Genomic DNA, 15,642 nt, shown 5'->3' with positions numbered 1-15,642 from the left:
AGGACACTAAGCAGTGTGGTTAGCTGCATTAAACCCCTGTGGCAATGTCTTGTAGTCCTCCAACTCTGTTGACCACAGGTATGTGCCTCGATAAGAGGTGGACAGATGTCGCATCGCTCTCGCCGTCACTTGTGACCGCGAATCGTACTTAACGTCATTTTGTGCAAGCGTCAGCGGAGCGTCAGTCGAGCTAAGTCGGGACAAGTCGCATAAGAGGAGCAGTAAAATGCGTATTTCCGGTACCGGGAATCGAACCCGGGCCTCCTGGGTGAGAGCCAGGTATCCTAGCCACTAGACCACACCGGATAACGACACAAGTGCTCCTCCAGCGAACACAGCAAGCTGTACACAATCCACTTGACGACAACGGCAAAAATTAGCGTTTCCACTGCATAGAACGTCATGCTCGAGACACATTTCGTGGAGACGAGCGCCAGCAATCGTGACACCAAACTGCGCGTGTGAATCCTGTCGTTGCACCACGCACTGTGCTGCTACGACAATTTAAGAAAGAGACGCTCACGGCTTGCTGCGCTGTTTCCTTCGCGGGTAATCAGTGCTCCTGCTTAGAAAACATTGGCAGCGGTGGGATTCGAACCCACGCCTCCGAAGAGACTGGTGCCTGAAACCAGCGCCTTAGACCGCTCGGCCACGCTACCTACGCGGCGCCAGGGGCACAGGAGCTGCTTTCTACAGCACGAGAAAACACCACAAAAAAAAACGAGAAAAAGTTGGCAGCGGTGGGATTCGAACCCACGCCTCCGAAGAGACTGGTGCCTTAAACCAGCGCCTTAGACCTCTCGGCCACGCTACCTGCGTCAGTGTTGTTCGCTTTCGTAGAAACAGTGCACGACACAGCTTCCTGTTCTGCTGCGACTGGCCGCTCATCCATTGCACTTCAAACAACTGCCCTTTTCGAATAGAGGTTAACTACACAGGCAGCAGCCCGCGCTGTGGTGCGGCGGCATTACGTGTTGATAATGAACTGGTAGTGCCACCTGCAGCTCGTGGAACATGAGCGAGAAATCCAGAGGGCACCGTGAATTCAAACAGTGGTTCACTACCGTCATTGCAGCGACAGCAATGCAAAACTTTAAAAAGTGCCGTGACCAGGATTCGAACCTGGGTTATTGCGGCCACAACGCAATGTCCTAACCACTAGACGATCACGGCCACGGAGGCACCGCCGAAAGCAGTTCTCGCGACTGCAAGTGGCTATGCACAGCAAAGCTCAGCCCACTGTGTCTCGCCACAGCTGTGTCAGACGTGGTCTCCATTATATGTATACTGGCAAACGAAACGTGTCTGCGCTGTTAGGACACTAAGCAGTGTGGTTAGCTGCATTAAACCCCTGTGGCAATGTCTTGTAGTCCTCCAACTCTGTTGACCACAGGTATGTGCCTCGATAAGAGGTGGACAGATGTCGCATCGCTCTCGCCGTCACTTGTGACCGCGAATCGTACTTAACGTCATTTTGTGCAAGCGTCAGCGGAGCGTCAGTCGAGCTAAGTCGGGACAAGTCGCATAAGAGGAGCAGTAAAATGCGTATTTCCGGTACCGGGAATCGAACCCGGGCCTCCTGGGTGAGAGCCAGGTATCCTAGCCACTAGACCACACCGGATAACGACACAAGTGCTCCTCCAGCGAACACAGCAAGCTGTACACAATCCACTTGACGACAACGGCAAAAATTAGCGTTTCCACTGCATAGAACGTCATGCTCGAGACACATTTCGTGGAGACGAGCGCCAGCAATCGTGACACCAAACTGCGCGTGTGAATCCTGTCGTTGCACCACGCACTGTGCTGCTACGACAATTTAAGAAAGAGACGCTCACGGCTTGCTGCGCTGTTTCCTTCGCGGGTAATCAGTGCTCCTGCTTAGAAAACATTGGCAGCGGTGGGATTCGAACCCACGCCTCCGAAGAGACTGGTGCCTGAAACCAGCGCCTTAGACCGCTCGGCCACGCTACCTACGCGGCGCCAGGGGCACAGGAGCTGCTTTCTACAGCACGAGAAAACACCACAAAAAAAAACGAGAAAAAGTTGGCAGCGGTGGGATTCGAACCCACGCCTCCGAAGAGACTGGTGCCTTAAACCAGCGCCTTAGACCGCTCGGCCACGCTACCTGCGTCAGTGTTGTTCGCTTTCGTAGAAACAGTGCACGACACAGCTTCCTGTTCTGCTGCGACTGGCCGCTCATCCATTGCACTTCAAACAACTGCCCTTTTCGAATAGAGGTTAACTACACAGGCAGCAGCCCGCGCTGTGGTGCGGCGGCATTACGTGTTGATAATGAACTGGTAGTGCCACCTGCAGCTCGTGGAACATGAGCGAGAAATCCAGAGGGCACCGTGAATTCAAACAGTGGTTCACTACCGTCATTGCAGCGACAGCAATGCAAAACTTTAAAAAGTGCCGTGACCAGGATTCGAACCTGGGTTATTGCGGCCACAACGCAATGTCCTAACCACTAGACGATCACGGCCACGGAGGCACCGCCGAAAGCAGTTCTCGCGACTGCAAGTGGCTATGCACAGCAAAGCTCAGCCCACTGTGTCTCGCCACAGCTGTGTCAGACGTGGTCTCCATTATATGTATACTGGCAAACGAAACGTGTCTGCGCTGTTAGGACACTAAGCAGTGTGGTTAGCTGCATTAAACCCCTGTGGCAATGTCTTGTAGTCCTCCAACTCTGTTGACCACAGGTATGTGCCTCGATAAGAGGTGGACAGATGTCGCATCGCTCTCGCCGTCACTTGTGACCGCGAATCGTACTTAACGTCATTTTGTGCAAGCGTCAGCGGAGCGTCAGTCGAGCTAAGTCGGGACAAGTCGCATAAGAGGAGCAGTAAAATGCGTATTTCCGGTACCGGGAATCGAACCCGGGCCTCCTGGGTGAGAGCCAGGTATCCTAGCCACTAGACCACACCGGATAACGACACAAGTGCTCCTCCAGCGAACACAGCAAGCTGTACACAATCCACTTGACGACAACGGCAAAAATTAGCGTTTCCACTGCATAGAACGTCATGCTCGAGACACATTTCGTGGAGACGAGCGCCAGCAATCGTGACACCAAACTGCGCGTGTGAATCCTGTCGTTGCACCACGCACTGTGCTGCTACGACAATTTAAGAAAGAGACGCTCACGGCTTGCTGCGCTGTTTCCTTCGCGGGTAATCAGTGCTCCTGCTTAGAAAACATTGGCAGCGGTGGGATTCGAACCCACGCCTCCGAAGAGACTGGTGCCTGAAACCAGCGCCTTAGACCGCTCGGCCACGCTACCTACGCGGCGCCAGGGGCACAGGAGCTGCTTTCTACAGCACGAGAAAACACCACAAAAAAAAACGAGAAAAAGTTGGCAGCGGTGGGATTCGAACCCACGCCTCCGAAGAGACTGGTGCCTTAAACCAGCGCCTTAGACCGCTCGGCCACGCTACCTGCGTCAGTGTTGTTCGCTTTCGTAGAAACAGTGCACGACACAGCTTCCTGTTCTGCTGCGACTGGCCGCTCATCCATTGCACTTCAAACAACTGCCCTTTTCGAATAGAGGTTAACTACACAGGCAGCAGCCCGCGCTGTGGTGCGGCGGCATTACGTGTTGATAATGAACTGGTAGTGCCACCTGCAGCTCGTGGAACATGAGCGAGAAATCCAGAGGGCACCGTGAATTCAAACAGTGGTTCACTACCGTCATTGCAGCGACAGCAAGGCAAAACTTTAAAAAGTGCCGTGACCAGGATTCGAACCTGGGTTATTGCGGCCACAACGCAATGTCCTAACCACTAGACGATCACGGCCACGGAGGCACCGCCGAAAGCAGTTCTCGCGACTGCAAGTGGCTATGCACAGCAAAGCTCAGCCCACTGTGTCTCGCCACAGCTGTGTCAGACGTGGTCTCCATTATATGTATACTGGCAAACGAAACGTGTCTGCGCTGTTAGGACACTAAGCAGTGTGGTTAGCTGCATTAAACCCCTGTGGCAATGTCTTGTAGTCCTCCAACTCTGTCTACCACAGGTAAGTGCCTCGATAAGAGGTGTCGCATCGCTCTCGCCGTCACTTGTGACCGCGAATCGTACTTAACGTCATTTTGTGCAAGCGTCAGCGGAGCGTCAGTCGAGCTAAGTCGGGACAAGTCGCATAAGAGGAGCAGTAAAATGCGTATTTCCGGTACCGGGAATCGAACCCGGGCCTCCTGGGTGAGAGCCAGGTATCCTAGCCACTAGACCACACCGGATAACGACACAAGTGCTCCTCCAGCGAACACAGCAAGCTGTACACAATCCACTTGACGACAACGGCAAAAATTAGCGTTTCCACTGCATAGAACGTCATGCTCGAGACACATTTCGTGGAGACGAGCGCCAGCAATCGTGACACCAAACTGCGCGTGTGAATCCTGTCGTTGCACCACGCACTGTGCTGCTACGACAATTTAAGAAAGAGACGCTCACGGCTTGCTGCGCTGTTTCCTTCGCGGGTAATCAGTGCTCCTGCTTAGAAAACATTGGCAGCGGTGGGATTCGAACCCACGCCTCCGAAGAGACTGGTGCCTGAAACCAGCGCCTTAGACCGCTCGGCCACGCTACCTACGCGGCGCCAGGGGCACAGGAGCTGCTTTCTACAGCACGAGAAAACACCACAAAAAAAAACGAGAAAAAGTTGGCAGCGGTGGGATTCGAACCCACGCCTCCGAAGAGACTGGTGCCTTAAACCAGCGCCTTAGACCGCTCGGCCACGCTACCTGCGTCAGTGTTGTTCGCTTTCGTAGAAACAGTGCACGACACAGCTTCCTGTTCTGCTGCGACTGGCCGCTCATCCATTGCACTTCAAACAACTGCCCTTTTCGAATAGAGGTTAACTACACAGGCAGCAGCCCGCGCTGTGGTGCGGCGGCATTACGTGTTGATAATGAACTGGTAGTGCCACCTGCAGCTCGTGGAACATGAGCGAGAAATCCAGAGGGCACCGTGAATTCAAACAGTGGTTCACTACCGTCATTGCAGCGACAGCAATGCAAAACTTTAAAAAGTGCCGTGACCAGGATTCGAACCTGGGTTATTGCGGCCACAACGCAATGTCCTAACCACTAGACGATCACGGCCACGGAGGCACCGCCGAAAGCAGTTCTCGCGACTGCAAGTGGCTATGCACAGCAAAGCTCAGCCCACTGTGTCTCGCCACAGCTGTGTCAGACGTGGTCTCCATTATATGTATACTGGCAAACGAAACGTGTCTGCGCTGTTAGGACACTAAGCAGTGTGGTTAGCTGCATTAAACCCCTGTGGCAATGTCTTGTAGTCCTCCAACTCTGTTGACCACAGGTATGTGCCTCGATAAGAGGTGGACAGATGTCGCATCGCTCTCGCCGTCACTTGTGACCGCGAATCGTACTTAACGTCATTTTGTGCAAGCGTCAGCGGAGCGTCAGTCGAGCTAAGTCGGGACAAGTCGCATAAGAGGAGCAGTAAAATGCGTATTTCCGGTACCGGGAATCGAACCCGGGCCTCCTGGGTGAGAGCCAGGTATCCTAGCCACTAGACCACACCGGATAACGACACAAGTGCTCCTCCAGCGAACACAGCAAGCTGTACACAATCCACTTGACGACAACGGCAAAAATTAGCGTTTCCACTGCATAGAACGTCATGCTCGAGACACATTTCGTGGAGACGAGCGCCAGCAATCGTGACACCAAACTGCGCGTGTGAATCCTGTCGTTGCACCACGCACTGTGCTGCTACGACAATTTAAGAAAGAGACGCTCACGGCTTGCTGCGCTGTTTCCTTCGCGGGTAATCAGTGCTCCTGCTTAGAAAACATTGGCAGCGGTGGGATTCGAACCCACGCCTCCGAAGAGACTGGTGCCTGAAACCAGCGCCTTAGACCGCTCGGCCACGCTACCTACGCGGCGCCAGGGGCACAGGAGCTGCTTTCTACAGCACGAGAAAACACCACAAAAAAAAACGAGAAAAAGTTGGCAGCGGTGGGATTCGAACCCACGCCTCCGAAGAGACTGGTGCCTTAAACCAGCGCCTTAGACCGCTCGGCCACGCTACCTGCGTCAGTGTTGTTCGCTTTCGTAGAAACAGTGCACGACACAGCTTCCTGTTCTGCTGCGACTGGCCGCTCATCCATTGCACTTCAAACAACTGCCCTTTTCGAATAGAGGTTAACTACACAGGCAGCAGCCCGCGCTGTGGTGCGGCGGCATTACGTGTTGATAATGAACTGGTAGTGCCACCTGCAGCTCGTGGAACATGAGCGAGAAATCCAGAGGGCACCGTGAATTCAAACAGTGGTTCACTACCGTCATTGCAGCGACAGCAAGGCAAAACTTTAAAAAGTGCCGTGACCAGGATTCGAACCTGGGTTATTGCGGCCACAACGCAATGTCCTAACCACTAGACGATCACGGCCACGGAGGCACCGCCGAAAGCAGTTCTCGCGACTGCAAGTGGCTATGCACAGCAAAGCTCAGCCCACTGTGTCTCGCCACAGCTGTGTCAGACGTGGTCTCCATTATATGTATACTGGCAAACGAAACGTGTCTGCGCTGTTAGGACACTAAGCAGTGTGGTTAGCTGCATTAAACCCCTGTGGCAATGTCTTGTAGTCCTCCAACTCTGTCTACCACAGGTAAGTGCCTCGATAAGAGGTGTCGCATCGCTCTCGCCGTCACTTGTGACCGCGAATCGTACTTAACGTCATTTTGTGCAAGCGTCAGCGGAGCGTCAGTCGAGCTAAGTCGGGACAAGTCGCATAAGAGGAGCAGTAAAATGCGTATTTCCGGTACCGGGAATCGAACCCGGGCCTCCTGGGTGAGAGCCAGGTATCCTAGCCACTAGACCACACCGGATAACGACACAAGTGCTCCTCCAGCGAACACAGCAAGCTGTACACAATCCACTTGACGACAACGGCAAAAATTAGCGTTTCCACTGCATAGAACGTCATGCTCGAGACACATTTCGTGGAGACGAGCGCCAGCAATCGTGACACCAAACTGCGCGTGTGAATCCTGTCGTTGCACCACGCACTGTGCTGCTACGACAATTTAAGAAAGAGACGCTCACGGCTTGCTGCGCTGTTTCCTTCGCGGGTAATCAGTGCTCCTGCTTAGAAAACATTGGCAGCGGTGGGATTCGAACCCACGCCTCCGAAGAGACTGGTGCCTGAAACCAGCGCCTTAGACCGCTCGGCCACGCTACCTACGCGGCGCCAGGGGCACAGGAGCTGCTTTCTACTGCACGAGAAAACACCACAAAAAAAAACGAGAAAAAGTTGGCAGCGGTGGGATTCGAACCCACGCCTCCGAAGAGACTGGTGCCTTAAACCAGCGCCTTAGACCGCTCGGCCACGCTACCTGCGTCAGTGTTGTTCGCTTTCGTAGAAACAGTGCACGACACAGCTTCCTGTTCTGCTGCGACTGGCCGCTCATCCATTGCACTTCAAACAACTGCCCTTTTCGAATAGAGGTTAACTACACAGGCAGCAGCCCGCGCTGTGGTGCGGCGGCATTACGTGTTGATAATGAACTGGTAGTGCCACCTGCAGCTCGTGGAACATGAGCGAGAAATCCAGAGGGCACCGTGAATTCAAACAGTGGTTCACTACCGTCATTGCAGCGACAGCAAGGCAAAACTTTAAAAAGTGCCGTGACCAGGATTCGAACCTGGGTTATTGCGGCCACAACGCAATGTCCTAACCACTAGACGATCACGGCCACGGAGGCACCGCCGAAAGCAGTTCTCGCGACTGCAAGTGGCTATGCACAGCAAAGCTCAGCCCACTGTGTCTCGCCACAGCTGTGTCAGACGTGGTCTCCATTATATGTATACTGGCAAACGAAACGTGTCTGCGCTGTTAGGACACTAAGCAGTGTGGTTAGCTGCATTAAACCCCTGTGGCAATGTCTTGTAGTCCTCCAACTCTGTTGACCACAGGTATGTGCCTCGATAAGAGGTGGACAGATGTCGCATCGCTCTCGCCGTCACTTGTGACCGCGAATCGTACTTAACGTCATTTTGTGCAAGCGTCAGCGGAGCGTCAGTCGAGCTAAGTCGGGACAAGTCGCATAAGAGGAGCAGTAAAATGCGTATTTCCGGTACCGGGAATCGAACCCGGGCCTCCTGGGTGAGAGCCAGGTATCCTAGCCACTAGACCACACCGGATAACGACACAAGTGCTCCTCCAGCGAACACAGCAAGCTGTACACAATCCACTTGACGACAACGGCAAAAATTAGCGTTTCCACTGCATAGAACGTCATGCTCGAGACACATTTCGTGGAGACGAGCGCCAGCAATCGTGACACCAAACTGCGCGTGTGAATCCTGTCGTTGCACCACGCACTGTGCTGCTACGACAATTTAAGAAAGAGACGCTCACGGCTTGCTGCGCTGTTTCCTTCGCGGGTAATCAGTGCTCCTGCTTAGAAAACATTGGCAGCGGTGGGATTCGAACCCACGCCTCCGAAGAGACTGGTGCCTGAAACCAGCGCCTTAGACCGCTCGGCCACGCTACCTACGCGCCACGGCGGTCACAGGAGCTGCGTTCTTACCCACGAGACCACACCGCAATGGCACAAAAACGAGAAGTAAAAACTGGCAGCGGTGGGATTCGAACCCACGCCTCCGAAGAGACTGGTGCCTTAAACCAGCGCCTTAGACCGCTCGGCCACGCTACCTGTGTCAGTGCTTTTCGCTTTTGTAGAAACAGTGCACGACACAGCTTCCTGTTCTGCTGCGACTGGCTGCTCATCCGTTCCACCTCAAACAACTGCCCTTTTCGAATAGAGATTAACTACACAGGCGGCTGCCCGCGCTCTGGTGCGGCTGCATTGCGTGTTGATAATGAACTGGTAGTGCCACCTGCAGCCTGCGGAACATGAGTGAAAAATCAAGAGGGCACCGTGATTTCAAACACTGAGTCACAATCGTCATTGCAGCGACAGCAAGGCAAAACTTTAAAAAGTGCCGTGACCAGGATTCGAACCTGGGTTATTGCGGCCACAACGCAATGTCCTAACCACTAGACGATCACGGCCACAGAAGCACCGCCGAGAGCAGTTCTCGCGAATGCAAGTGGCTATGCACAGCAAAGCTCAGCCCACTGTGTCTCGCCACAGCTGTGTCAGACGTGGTCTCCATTATATGTATACTGGCAAACGAAACGTGTCTGCGCTGTTAGGACCCTAAGGAGTGTGGTTAGCTGCATTAAACCCCTGTGGCAATGTCTTGTAGTCCTCCAACTCTGTTGACCACAGGTATGTGCCTCGATAAGAGGTGGACAGATGTCGCATCGCTCTCGCCGTCACTTGTGACCGCCAATCGTACTTAACGTCATTTTGTGCAAGCGTCAGCGGAGCGTCAGTCGAGCTAAGTCGCATAAGAGGAGCAGTAAAATGCGTATTTCCGGTACCGGGAATCGAACCCGGGCCTCCTGGGTGAGAGCCAGGCATCCTAGCCACTAGACCACACCGGATAACGACACAAATGCTCCTCCAGCGAACACAGCAAGCTGTACACAATCCACTTGACGACAACGGCAAAAATTAGCGTTTCCACTGCATAGAACGTCATGCTCGAGACACATTTCGTGGAGTCGAGCGCCAGCAATCGTGACACCAAACTGCGCCTGTGAATCCTGTCGTTGCACCACGCACTGTGCTGCTACGACAATTTAAGAAAGAGACGCTCACGGCTTGCTGCGCTGTTTCCTTCGCGGGTAATCAGTGCTCCTGCTTAGAAAACATTGGCAGCGGTGGGATTCGAACCCACGCCTCCGAAGAGACTGGTGCCTGAAACCAGCGCCTTAGACCGCTCGGCCACGCTACCTACGCGCCACGGCGGTCACAGGAGCTGCGTTCTTACCCACGAGACCACACCGCAATGGCACAAAAACGAGAAGTAAAAACTGGCAGCGGTGGGATTCGAACCCACGCCTCCGAAGAGACTGGTGCCTGAAACCAGCGCCTTAGACCGCTCGGCCACGCTACCTGTGTCAGCGCTTTTCGCTTTTGTAGAAACAGTGCACGACACAGCTTCCTGTTCTGCTGCGACTGGCTGCTCATCCGTTCCACCTCAAACAACTGCCCTTTTCGAATAGAGATTAACTACACAGGCGGCTGCCCGCGCTCTGGTGCGGCTGCATTGCGTGTTGATAATGAACTGGTAGTGCCACCTGCAGCCTGCGGAACATGAGTGAAAAATCAAGAGGGCACCGTGATTTCAAACACTGAGTCACAATCGTCATTGCAGCGACAGCAAGGCAAAACTTTAAAAAGTGCCGTGACCAGGATTCGAACCTGGGTTATTGCGGCCACAACGCAATGTCCTAACCACTAGACGATCACGGCCACAGAAGCACCGCCGAGAGCAGTTCTCGCGAATGCAAGTGGCTATGCACAGCAAAGCTCAGCCCACTGTGTCTCGCCACAGCTGTGTCAGACGTGGTCTCCATTATATGTATACTGGCAAGCGAAACGTTTCTGCGCTGTTAGGACACTAAGCAGTGTGGTTAGCTGCATTAAACCCCTGTGGCAATGTCTTGTAGTCCTCCAACTCTGTTGACGACAGGTATGTGCCTCGATAAGAGGTGGACAGATGTCGCATCGCTCTCGCCGTCACTTGTGACCGCGAATCGTACTTAACGTCATTTTGTGCAAGCGTCAGCGGAGCGTCAGTCGAGCTAAGTCGGGACAAGTCGCATAAGAGGAGCAGTAAAATGCGTATTTCCGGTACCGGGAATCGAACCCGGGCCTCCTGGGTGAGAGCCAGGTATCCTAGCCACTAGACCACACCGGATAACGACACAAGTGCTCCTCCAGCGAACACAGCAAGCTGTACACAATCCACTTGACGACAACGGCAAAAATTAGCGTTTCCACTGCATAGAACGTCATGCTCGAGACACATTTCGTGGAGACGAGCGCCAGCAATCGTGACACCAAACTGCGCGTGTGAATCCTGTCGTTGCACCACGCACTGTGCTGCTACGACAATTTAAGAAAGAGACGCTCACGGCTTGCTGCGCTGTTTCCTTCGCGGGTAATCAGTGCTCCTGCTTAGAAAACATTGGCAGCGGTGGGATTCGAACCCACGCCTCCGAAGAGACTGGTGCCTGAAACCAGCGCCTTAGACCGCTCGGCCACGCTACCTACGCGCCACGGCGGTCACAGGAGCTGCGTTCTTACCCACGAGACCACACCGCAATGGCACAAAAACGAGAAGTAAAAACTGGCAGCGGTGGGATTCGAACCCACGCCTCCGAAGAGACTGGTGCCTTAAACCAGCGCCTTAGACCGCTCGGCCACGCTACCTGTGTCAGTGCTTTTCGCTTTTGTAGAAACAGTGCACGACACAGCTTCCTGTTCTGCTGCGACTGGCTGCTCATCCGTTCCACCTCAAACAACTGCCCTTTTCGAATAGAGATTAACTACACAGGCGGCTGCCCGCGCTCTGGTGCGGCTGCATTGCGTGTTGATAATGAACTGGTAGTGCCACCTGCAGCCTGCGGAACATGAGTGAAAAATCAAGAGGGCACCGTGATTTCAAACACTGAGTCACAATCGTCATTGCAGCGACAGCAAGGCAAAACTTTAAAAAGTGCCGTGACCAGGATTCGAACCTGGGTTATTGCGGCCACAACGCAATGTCCTAACCACTAGACGATCACGGCCACAGAAGCACCGCCGAGAGCAGTTCTCGCGAATGCAAGTGGCTATGCACAGCAAAGCTCAGCCCACTGTGTCTCGCCACAGCTGTGTCAGACGTGGTCTCCATTATATGTATACTGGCAAACGAAACGTGTCTGCGCTGTTAGGACCCTAAGGAGTGTGGTTAGCTGCATTAAACCCCTGTGGCAATGTCTTGTAGTCCTCCAACTCTGTTGACCACAGGTATGTGCCTCGATAAGAGGTGGACAGATGTCGCATCGCTCTCGCCGTCACTTGTGACCGCCAAACGTACTTAACGTCATTTTGTGCAAGCGTCAGCGGAGCGTCAGTCGAGCTAAGTCGCATAAGAGGAGCAGTAAAATGCGTATTTCCGGTACCGGGAATCGAACCCGGGCCTCCTGGGTGAGAGCCAGGTATCCTAGCCACTAGACCACACCGGATAACGACACAAATGCTCCTCCAGCGAACACAGCAAGCTGTACACAATCCACTTGACGACAACGGCAAAAATTAGCGTTTCCACTGCATAGAACGTCATGCTCGAGACACATTTCGTGGAGTCGAGCGCCAGCAATCGTGACACCAAACTGCGCCTGTGAATCCTGTCGTTGCACCACGCACTGTGCTGCTACGACAATTTAAGAAAGAGACGCTCACGGCTTGCTGCGCTGTTTCCTTCGCGGGTAATCAGTGCTCCTGCTTAGAAAACATTGGCAGCGGTGGGATTCGAACCCACGCCTCCGAAGAGACTGGTGCCTGAAACCAGCGCCTTAGACCGCTCGGCCACGCTACCTACGCGCCACGGCGGTCACAGGAGCTGCGTTCTTACCCACGAGACCACACCGCAATGGCACAAAAACGAGAAGTAAAAACTGGCAGCGGTGGGATTCGAACCCACGCCTCCGAAGAGACTGGTGCCTTAAACCAGCGCCTTAGACCGCTCGGCCACGCTACCTGTGTCAGTGCTTTTCGCTTTTGTAGAAACAGTGCACGACACAGCTTCCTGTTCTGCTGCGACTGGCTGCTCATCCGTTCCACCTCAAACAACTGCCCTTTTCGAATAGAGATTAACTACACAGGCGGCTGCCCGCGCTCTGGTGCGGCTGCATTGCGTGTTGATAATGAACTGGTAGTGCCACCTGCAGCCTGCGGAACATGAGTGAAAAATCAAGAGGGCACCGTGATTTCAAACACTGAGTCACAATCGTCATTGCAGCGACAGCAAGGCAAAACTTTAAAAAGTGCCGTGACCAGGATTCGAACCTGGGTTATTGCGGCCACAACGCAATGTCCTAACCACTAGACGATCACGGCCACAGAAGCACCGCCGAGAGCAGTTCTCGCGAATGCAAGTGGCTATGCACAGCAAAGCTCAGCCCACTGTGTCTCGCCACAGCTGTGTCAGACGTGGTCTCCATTATATGTATACTGGCAAACGAAACGTGTCTGCGCTGTTAGGACCCTAAGGAGTGTGGTTAGCTGCATTAAACCCCTGTGGCAATGTCTTGTAGTCCTCCAACTCTGTTGACCACAGGTATGTGCCTCGATAAGAGGTGGACAGATGTCGCATCGCTCTCGCCGTCACTTGTGACCGCCAATCGTACTTAACGTCATTTTGTGCAAGCGTCAGCGGAGCGTCAGTCGAGCTAAGTCGCATAAGAGGAGCAGTAAAATGCGTATTTCCGGTACCGGGAATCGAACCCGGGCCTCCTGGGTGAGAGCCAGGTATCCTAGCCACTAGACCACACCGGATAACGACACAAATGCTCCTCCAGCGAACACAGCAAGCTGTACACAATCCACTTGACGACAACGGCAAAAATTAGCGTTTCCACTGCATAGAACGTCATGCTCGAGACACATTTCGTGGAGTCGAGCGCCAGCAATCGTGACACCAAACTGCGCCTGTGAATCCTGTCGTTGCACCACGCACTGTGCTGCTACGACAATTTAAGAAAGAGACGCTCACGGCTTGCTGCGCTGTTTCCTTCGCGGGTAATCAGTGCTCCTGCTTAGAAAACATTGGCAGCGGTGGGATTCGAACCCACGCCTCCGAAGAGACTGGTGCCTGAAACCAGCGCCTTAGACCGCTCGGCCACGCTACCTACGCGCCACGGCGGTCACAGGAGCTGCGTTCTTACCCACGAGACCACACCGCAATGGCACAAAAACGAGAAGTAAAAACTGGCAGCGGTGGGATTCGAACCCACGCCTCCGAAGAGACTGGTGCCTGAAACCAGCGCCTTAGACCGCTCGGCCACGCTACCTACGCGCCACGGCGGTCAGAGGAGCTGCGTTCTTACCCACGAGACCACACCGCAATGGCACAAAAACGAGAAGTAAAAATTGGCAGCGGTGGGATTCGAACCCACGCCTCGGAAGAGACTGGTGCCTTAAACCAGCGCCTTAGACCGCTCGGCCACGCTACCTGTGTCAGCGCTTTTCGCTTTTGTAGAAACAGTGCACGACACAGCTTCCTGTTCTGCTGCGACTGGCTGCTCATCCGTTCCACCTCAAACAACTGCCCTTTTCGAATAGAGATTAACTACACAGGCGGCTGCCCGCGCTCTGGTGCGGCTGCATTGCGTGTTGATAATGAACTGGTAGTGCCACCTGCAGCCTGCGGAACATGAGTGAAAAATCAAGAGGGCACCGTGATTTCAAACACTGAGTCACAATCGTCATTGCAGCGACAGCAAGGCAAAACTTTAAAAAGTGCCGTGACCAGGATTCGAACCTGGGTTATTGCGGCCACAACGCAATGTCCTAACCACTAGACGATCACGGCCACAGAAGCACCGCCGAGAGCAGTTCTCGCGAATGCAAGTGGCTATGCACAGCAAAGCTCAGCCCACTGTGTCTCGCCACAGCTGTGTCAGACGTGGTCTCCATTATATGTATACTGGCAAGCGAAACGTTTCTGCGCTGTTAGGACACTAAGCAGTGTGGTTAGCTGCATTAAACCCCTGTGGCAATGTCTTGTAGTCCTCCAACTCTGTTGACCACAGGTATGTGCCTCGATAAGAGGTGGACAGATGTCGCATCGCTCTCGCCGTCACTTGTGACCGCGAATCGTACTTAACGTCATTTTGTGCAAGCGTCAGCGGAGCGTCAGTCGAGCTAAGTCGGGACAAGTCGCATAAGAGGAGCAGTAAAATGCGTATTTCCGGTACCGGGAATCGAACCCGGGCCTCCTGGGTGAGAGCCAGGTATCCTAGCCACTAGACCACACCGGATAACGACACAAGTGCTCCTCCAGCGAACACAGCAAGCTGTACACAATCCACTTGACGACAACGGCAAAAATTAGCGTTTCCACTGCATAGAACGTCATGCTCGAGACACATTTCGTGGAGACGAGCGCCAGCAATCGTGACACCAAACTGCGCGTGTGAATCCTGTCGTTGCACCACGCACTGTGCTGCTACGACAATTTAAGAAAGAGACGCTCACGGCTTGCTGCGCTGTTTCCTTCGCGGGTAATCAGTGCTCCTGCTTAGAAAACATTGGCAGCGGTGGGATTCGAACCCACGCCTCCGAAGAGACTGGTGCCTGAAACCAGCGCCTTAGACCGCTCGGCCACGCTACCTACGCGCCACGGCGGTCACAGGAGCTGCGTTCTTACCCACGAGACCACACCGCAATGGCACAAAAACGAGAAGTAAAAACTGGCAGCGGTGGGATTCGAACCCACGCCTCCGAAGAGACTGGTGCCTTAAACCAGCGCCTTAGACCGCTCGGCCACGCTACCTGTGTCAGTGCTTTTCGCTTTTGTAGAAACAGTGCACGACACAGCTTCCTGTTCTGCTGCGACTGGCTGCTCATCCGTTCCACCTCAAACAACTGCCCTTTTCGAATAGAGATTAACTACACAGGCGGCTGCCCGCGCTCTGGTGCGGCTGCATTGCGTGTTGATAATGAACTGGTAGTGCCACCTGCAGCCTGCGGAACATGAG

General features: G+C 53.9%; 48 non-coding genes across 48 annotated transcripts; all 48 read right to left on the bottom strand.

The window, feature by feature from the left end:
* Positions 1–234: 234 nt before the first annotated feature.
* On the bottom strand, positions 235–306 carry Trnae-cuc (transfer RNA glutamic acid (anticodon CUC)). The gene has a single exon. It is a non-coding gene; the product is annotated as a tRNA-Glu (tRNA).
* Positions 307–577: 271 nt separating this feature from the next.
* Trnal-cag (transfer RNA leucine (anticodon CAG)) lies at positions 578–659 on the bottom strand. Its single transcript has one exon. It is a non-coding gene; the product is annotated as a tRNA-Leu (tRNA).
* Positions 660–732: 73 nt separating this feature from the next.
* On the bottom strand, positions 733–814 carry Trnal-aag (transfer RNA leucine (anticodon AAG)). Its single transcript has one exon. It is a non-coding gene; the product is annotated as a tRNA-Leu (tRNA).
* Positions 815–1,101: 287 nt separating this feature from the next.
* Positions 1,102–1,173, bottom strand: Trnah-gug (transfer RNA histidin (anticodon GUG)). The gene has a single exon. It is a non-coding gene; the product is annotated as a tRNA-His (tRNA).
* A 376-nt stretch (positions 1,174–1,549) lies between these two features.
* On the bottom strand, positions 1,550–1,621 carry Trnae-cuc (transfer RNA glutamic acid (anticodon CUC)). Its single transcript has one exon. It is a non-coding gene; the product is annotated as a tRNA-Glu (tRNA).
* Positions 1,622–1,892: 271 nt separating this feature from the next.
* Positions 1,893–1,974, bottom strand: Trnal-cag (transfer RNA leucine (anticodon CAG)). Its single transcript has one exon. It is a non-coding gene; the product is annotated as a tRNA-Leu (tRNA).
* Positions 1,975–2,047: 73 nt separating this feature from the next.
* Positions 2,048–2,129, bottom strand: Trnal-aag (transfer RNA leucine (anticodon AAG)). The gene has a single exon. It is a non-coding gene; the product is annotated as a tRNA-Leu (tRNA).
* Positions 2,130–2,416: 287 nt separating this feature from the next.
* Trnah-gug (transfer RNA histidin (anticodon GUG)) lies at positions 2,417–2,488 on the bottom strand. Its single transcript has one exon. It is a non-coding gene; the product is annotated as a tRNA-His (tRNA).
* A 376-nt stretch (positions 2,489–2,864) lies between these two features.
* Trnae-cuc (transfer RNA glutamic acid (anticodon CUC)) lies at positions 2,865–2,936 on the bottom strand. Its single transcript has one exon. It is a non-coding gene; the product is annotated as a tRNA-Glu (tRNA).
* A 271-nt stretch (positions 2,937–3,207) lies between these two features.
* Trnal-cag (transfer RNA leucine (anticodon CAG)) lies at positions 3,208–3,289 on the bottom strand. Its single transcript has one exon. It is a non-coding gene; the product is annotated as a tRNA-Leu (tRNA).
* A 73-nt stretch (positions 3,290–3,362) lies between these two features.
* Positions 3,363–3,444, bottom strand: Trnal-aag (transfer RNA leucine (anticodon AAG)). The gene has a single exon. It is a non-coding gene; the product is annotated as a tRNA-Leu (tRNA).
* A 287-nt stretch (positions 3,445–3,731) lies between these two features.
* Trnah-gug (transfer RNA histidin (anticodon GUG)) lies at positions 3,732–3,803 on the bottom strand. The gene has a single exon. It is a non-coding gene; the product is annotated as a tRNA-His (tRNA).
* Positions 3,804–4,171: 368 nt separating this feature from the next.
* Trnae-cuc (transfer RNA glutamic acid (anticodon CUC)) lies at positions 4,172–4,243 on the bottom strand. Its single transcript has one exon. It is a non-coding gene; the product is annotated as a tRNA-Glu (tRNA).
* Positions 4,244–4,514: 271 nt separating this feature from the next.
* On the bottom strand, positions 4,515–4,596 carry Trnal-cag (transfer RNA leucine (anticodon CAG)). Its single transcript has one exon. It is a non-coding gene; the product is annotated as a tRNA-Leu (tRNA).
* Positions 4,597–4,669: 73 nt separating this feature from the next.
* Trnal-aag (transfer RNA leucine (anticodon AAG)) lies at positions 4,670–4,751 on the bottom strand. Its single transcript has one exon. It is a non-coding gene; the product is annotated as a tRNA-Leu (tRNA).
* A 287-nt stretch (positions 4,752–5,038) lies between these two features.
* Trnah-gug (transfer RNA histidin (anticodon GUG)) lies at positions 5,039–5,110 on the bottom strand. The gene has a single exon. It is a non-coding gene; the product is annotated as a tRNA-His (tRNA).
* A 376-nt stretch (positions 5,111–5,486) lies between these two features.
* Trnae-cuc (transfer RNA glutamic acid (anticodon CUC)) lies at positions 5,487–5,558 on the bottom strand. The gene has a single exon. It is a non-coding gene; the product is annotated as a tRNA-Glu (tRNA).
* A 271-nt stretch (positions 5,559–5,829) lies between these two features.
* Trnal-cag (transfer RNA leucine (anticodon CAG)) lies at positions 5,830–5,911 on the bottom strand. The gene has a single exon. It is a non-coding gene; the product is annotated as a tRNA-Leu (tRNA).
* A 73-nt stretch (positions 5,912–5,984) lies between these two features.
* Positions 5,985–6,066, bottom strand: Trnal-aag (transfer RNA leucine (anticodon AAG)). Its single transcript has one exon. It is a non-coding gene; the product is annotated as a tRNA-Leu (tRNA).
* A 287-nt stretch (positions 6,067–6,353) lies between these two features.
* Trnah-gug (transfer RNA histidin (anticodon GUG)) lies at positions 6,354–6,425 on the bottom strand. Its single transcript has one exon. It is a non-coding gene; the product is annotated as a tRNA-His (tRNA).
* Positions 6,426–6,793: 368 nt separating this feature from the next.
* On the bottom strand, positions 6,794–6,865 carry Trnae-cuc (transfer RNA glutamic acid (anticodon CUC)). Its single transcript has one exon. It is a non-coding gene; the product is annotated as a tRNA-Glu (tRNA).
* Positions 6,866–7,136: 271 nt separating this feature from the next.
* On the bottom strand, positions 7,137–7,218 carry Trnal-cag (transfer RNA leucine (anticodon CAG)). The gene has a single exon. It is a non-coding gene; the product is annotated as a tRNA-Leu (tRNA).
* Positions 7,219–7,291: 73 nt separating this feature from the next.
* Positions 7,292–7,373, bottom strand: Trnal-aag (transfer RNA leucine (anticodon AAG)). Its single transcript has one exon. It is a non-coding gene; the product is annotated as a tRNA-Leu (tRNA).
* Positions 7,374–7,660: 287 nt separating this feature from the next.
* Trnah-gug (transfer RNA histidin (anticodon GUG)) lies at positions 7,661–7,732 on the bottom strand. Its single transcript has one exon. It is a non-coding gene; the product is annotated as a tRNA-His (tRNA).
* Positions 7,733–8,108: 376 nt separating this feature from the next.
* Positions 8,109–8,180, bottom strand: Trnae-cuc (transfer RNA glutamic acid (anticodon CUC)). The gene has a single exon. It is a non-coding gene; the product is annotated as a tRNA-Glu (tRNA).
* Positions 8,181–8,451: 271 nt separating this feature from the next.
* Positions 8,452–8,533, bottom strand: Trnal-cag (transfer RNA leucine (anticodon CAG)). The gene has a single exon. It is a non-coding gene; the product is annotated as a tRNA-Leu (tRNA).
* An 80-nt stretch (positions 8,534–8,613) lies between these two features.
* Trnal-aag (transfer RNA leucine (anticodon AAG)) lies at positions 8,614–8,695 on the bottom strand. The gene has a single exon. It is a non-coding gene; the product is annotated as a tRNA-Leu (tRNA).
* A 287-nt stretch (positions 8,696–8,982) lies between these two features.
* Trnah-gug (transfer RNA histidin (anticodon GUG)) lies at positions 8,983–9,054 on the bottom strand. The gene has a single exon. It is a non-coding gene; the product is annotated as a tRNA-His (tRNA).
* A 366-nt stretch (positions 9,055–9,420) lies between these two features.
* Trnae-cuc (transfer RNA glutamic acid (anticodon CUC)) lies at positions 9,421–9,492 on the bottom strand. Its single transcript has one exon. It is a non-coding gene; the product is annotated as a tRNA-Glu (tRNA).
* Positions 9,493–9,763: 271 nt separating this feature from the next.
* Positions 9,764–9,845, bottom strand: Trnal-cag (transfer RNA leucine (anticodon CAG)). The gene has a single exon. It is a non-coding gene; the product is annotated as a tRNA-Leu (tRNA).
* Positions 9,846–9,925: 80 nt separating this feature from the next.
* On the bottom strand, positions 9,926–10,007 carry Trnal-cag (transfer RNA leucine (anticodon CAG)). Its single transcript has one exon. It is a non-coding gene; the product is annotated as a tRNA-Leu (tRNA).
* Positions 10,008–10,294: 287 nt separating this feature from the next.
* Trnah-gug (transfer RNA histidin (anticodon GUG)) lies at positions 10,295–10,366 on the bottom strand. The gene has a single exon. It is a non-coding gene; the product is annotated as a tRNA-His (tRNA).
* A 376-nt stretch (positions 10,367–10,742) lies between these two features.
* On the bottom strand, positions 10,743–10,814 carry Trnae-cuc (transfer RNA glutamic acid (anticodon CUC)). Its single transcript has one exon. It is a non-coding gene; the product is annotated as a tRNA-Glu (tRNA).
* A 271-nt stretch (positions 10,815–11,085) lies between these two features.
* On the bottom strand, positions 11,086–11,167 carry Trnal-cag (transfer RNA leucine (anticodon CAG)). The gene has a single exon. It is a non-coding gene; the product is annotated as a tRNA-Leu (tRNA).
* Positions 11,168–11,247: 80 nt separating this feature from the next.
* Positions 11,248–11,329, bottom strand: Trnal-aag (transfer RNA leucine (anticodon AAG)). The gene has a single exon. It is a non-coding gene; the product is annotated as a tRNA-Leu (tRNA).
* Positions 11,330–11,616: 287 nt separating this feature from the next.
* Trnah-gug (transfer RNA histidin (anticodon GUG)) lies at positions 11,617–11,688 on the bottom strand. The gene has a single exon. It is a non-coding gene; the product is annotated as a tRNA-His (tRNA).
* Positions 11,689–12,054: 366 nt separating this feature from the next.
* Positions 12,055–12,126, bottom strand: Trnae-cuc (transfer RNA glutamic acid (anticodon CUC)). The gene has a single exon. It is a non-coding gene; the product is annotated as a tRNA-Glu (tRNA).
* Positions 12,127–12,397: 271 nt separating this feature from the next.
* Trnal-cag (transfer RNA leucine (anticodon CAG)) lies at positions 12,398–12,479 on the bottom strand. The gene has a single exon. It is a non-coding gene; the product is annotated as a tRNA-Leu (tRNA).
* Positions 12,480–12,559: 80 nt separating this feature from the next.
* Trnal-aag (transfer RNA leucine (anticodon AAG)) lies at positions 12,560–12,641 on the bottom strand. The gene has a single exon. It is a non-coding gene; the product is annotated as a tRNA-Leu (tRNA).
* A 287-nt stretch (positions 12,642–12,928) lies between these two features.
* On the bottom strand, positions 12,929–13,000 carry Trnah-gug (transfer RNA histidin (anticodon GUG)). The gene has a single exon. It is a non-coding gene; the product is annotated as a tRNA-His (tRNA).
* Positions 13,001–13,366: 366 nt separating this feature from the next.
* Trnae-cuc (transfer RNA glutamic acid (anticodon CUC)) lies at positions 13,367–13,438 on the bottom strand. Its single transcript has one exon. It is a non-coding gene; the product is annotated as a tRNA-Glu (tRNA).
* A 271-nt stretch (positions 13,439–13,709) lies between these two features.
* Trnal-cag (transfer RNA leucine (anticodon CAG)) lies at positions 13,710–13,791 on the bottom strand. The gene has a single exon. It is a non-coding gene; the product is annotated as a tRNA-Leu (tRNA).
* An 80-nt stretch (positions 13,792–13,871) lies between these two features.
* Positions 13,872–13,953, bottom strand: Trnal-cag (transfer RNA leucine (anticodon CAG)). The gene has a single exon. It is a non-coding gene; the product is annotated as a tRNA-Leu (tRNA).
* An 80-nt stretch (positions 13,954–14,033) lies between these two features.
* On the bottom strand, positions 14,034–14,115 carry Trnal-aag (transfer RNA leucine (anticodon AAG)). Its single transcript has one exon. It is a non-coding gene; the product is annotated as a tRNA-Leu (tRNA).
* Positions 14,116–14,402: 287 nt separating this feature from the next.
* On the bottom strand, positions 14,403–14,474 carry Trnah-gug (transfer RNA histidin (anticodon GUG)). The gene has a single exon. It is a non-coding gene; the product is annotated as a tRNA-His (tRNA).
* A 376-nt stretch (positions 14,475–14,850) lies between these two features.
* Trnae-cuc (transfer RNA glutamic acid (anticodon CUC)) lies at positions 14,851–14,922 on the bottom strand. Its single transcript has one exon. It is a non-coding gene; the product is annotated as a tRNA-Glu (tRNA).
* Positions 14,923–15,193: 271 nt separating this feature from the next.
* Trnal-cag (transfer RNA leucine (anticodon CAG)) lies at positions 15,194–15,275 on the bottom strand. Its single transcript has one exon. It is a non-coding gene; the product is annotated as a tRNA-Leu (tRNA).
* Positions 15,276–15,355: 80 nt separating this feature from the next.
* Positions 15,356–15,437, bottom strand: Trnal-aag (transfer RNA leucine (anticodon AAG)). Its single transcript has one exon. It is a non-coding gene; the product is annotated as a tRNA-Leu (tRNA).
* Between the last annotated feature and the right edge of the window lie 205 nt (positions 15,438–15,642).

This window comes from Schistocerca serialis, chromosome 1, assembly GCF_023864345.2.
Source record: "Schistocerca serialis cubense isolate TAMUIC-IGC-003099 chromosome 1, iqSchSeri2.2, whole genome shotgun sequence".
In the NCBI taxonomy this organism is placed as follows: domain Eukaryota; kingdom Metazoa; phylum Arthropoda; class Insecta; order Orthoptera; family Acrididae; genus Schistocerca; species Schistocerca serialis.
The sequence above is the reverse complement of the archived record's forward strand: the minus strand, read 5'-3'. Positions and strand labels throughout refer to the sequence as shown.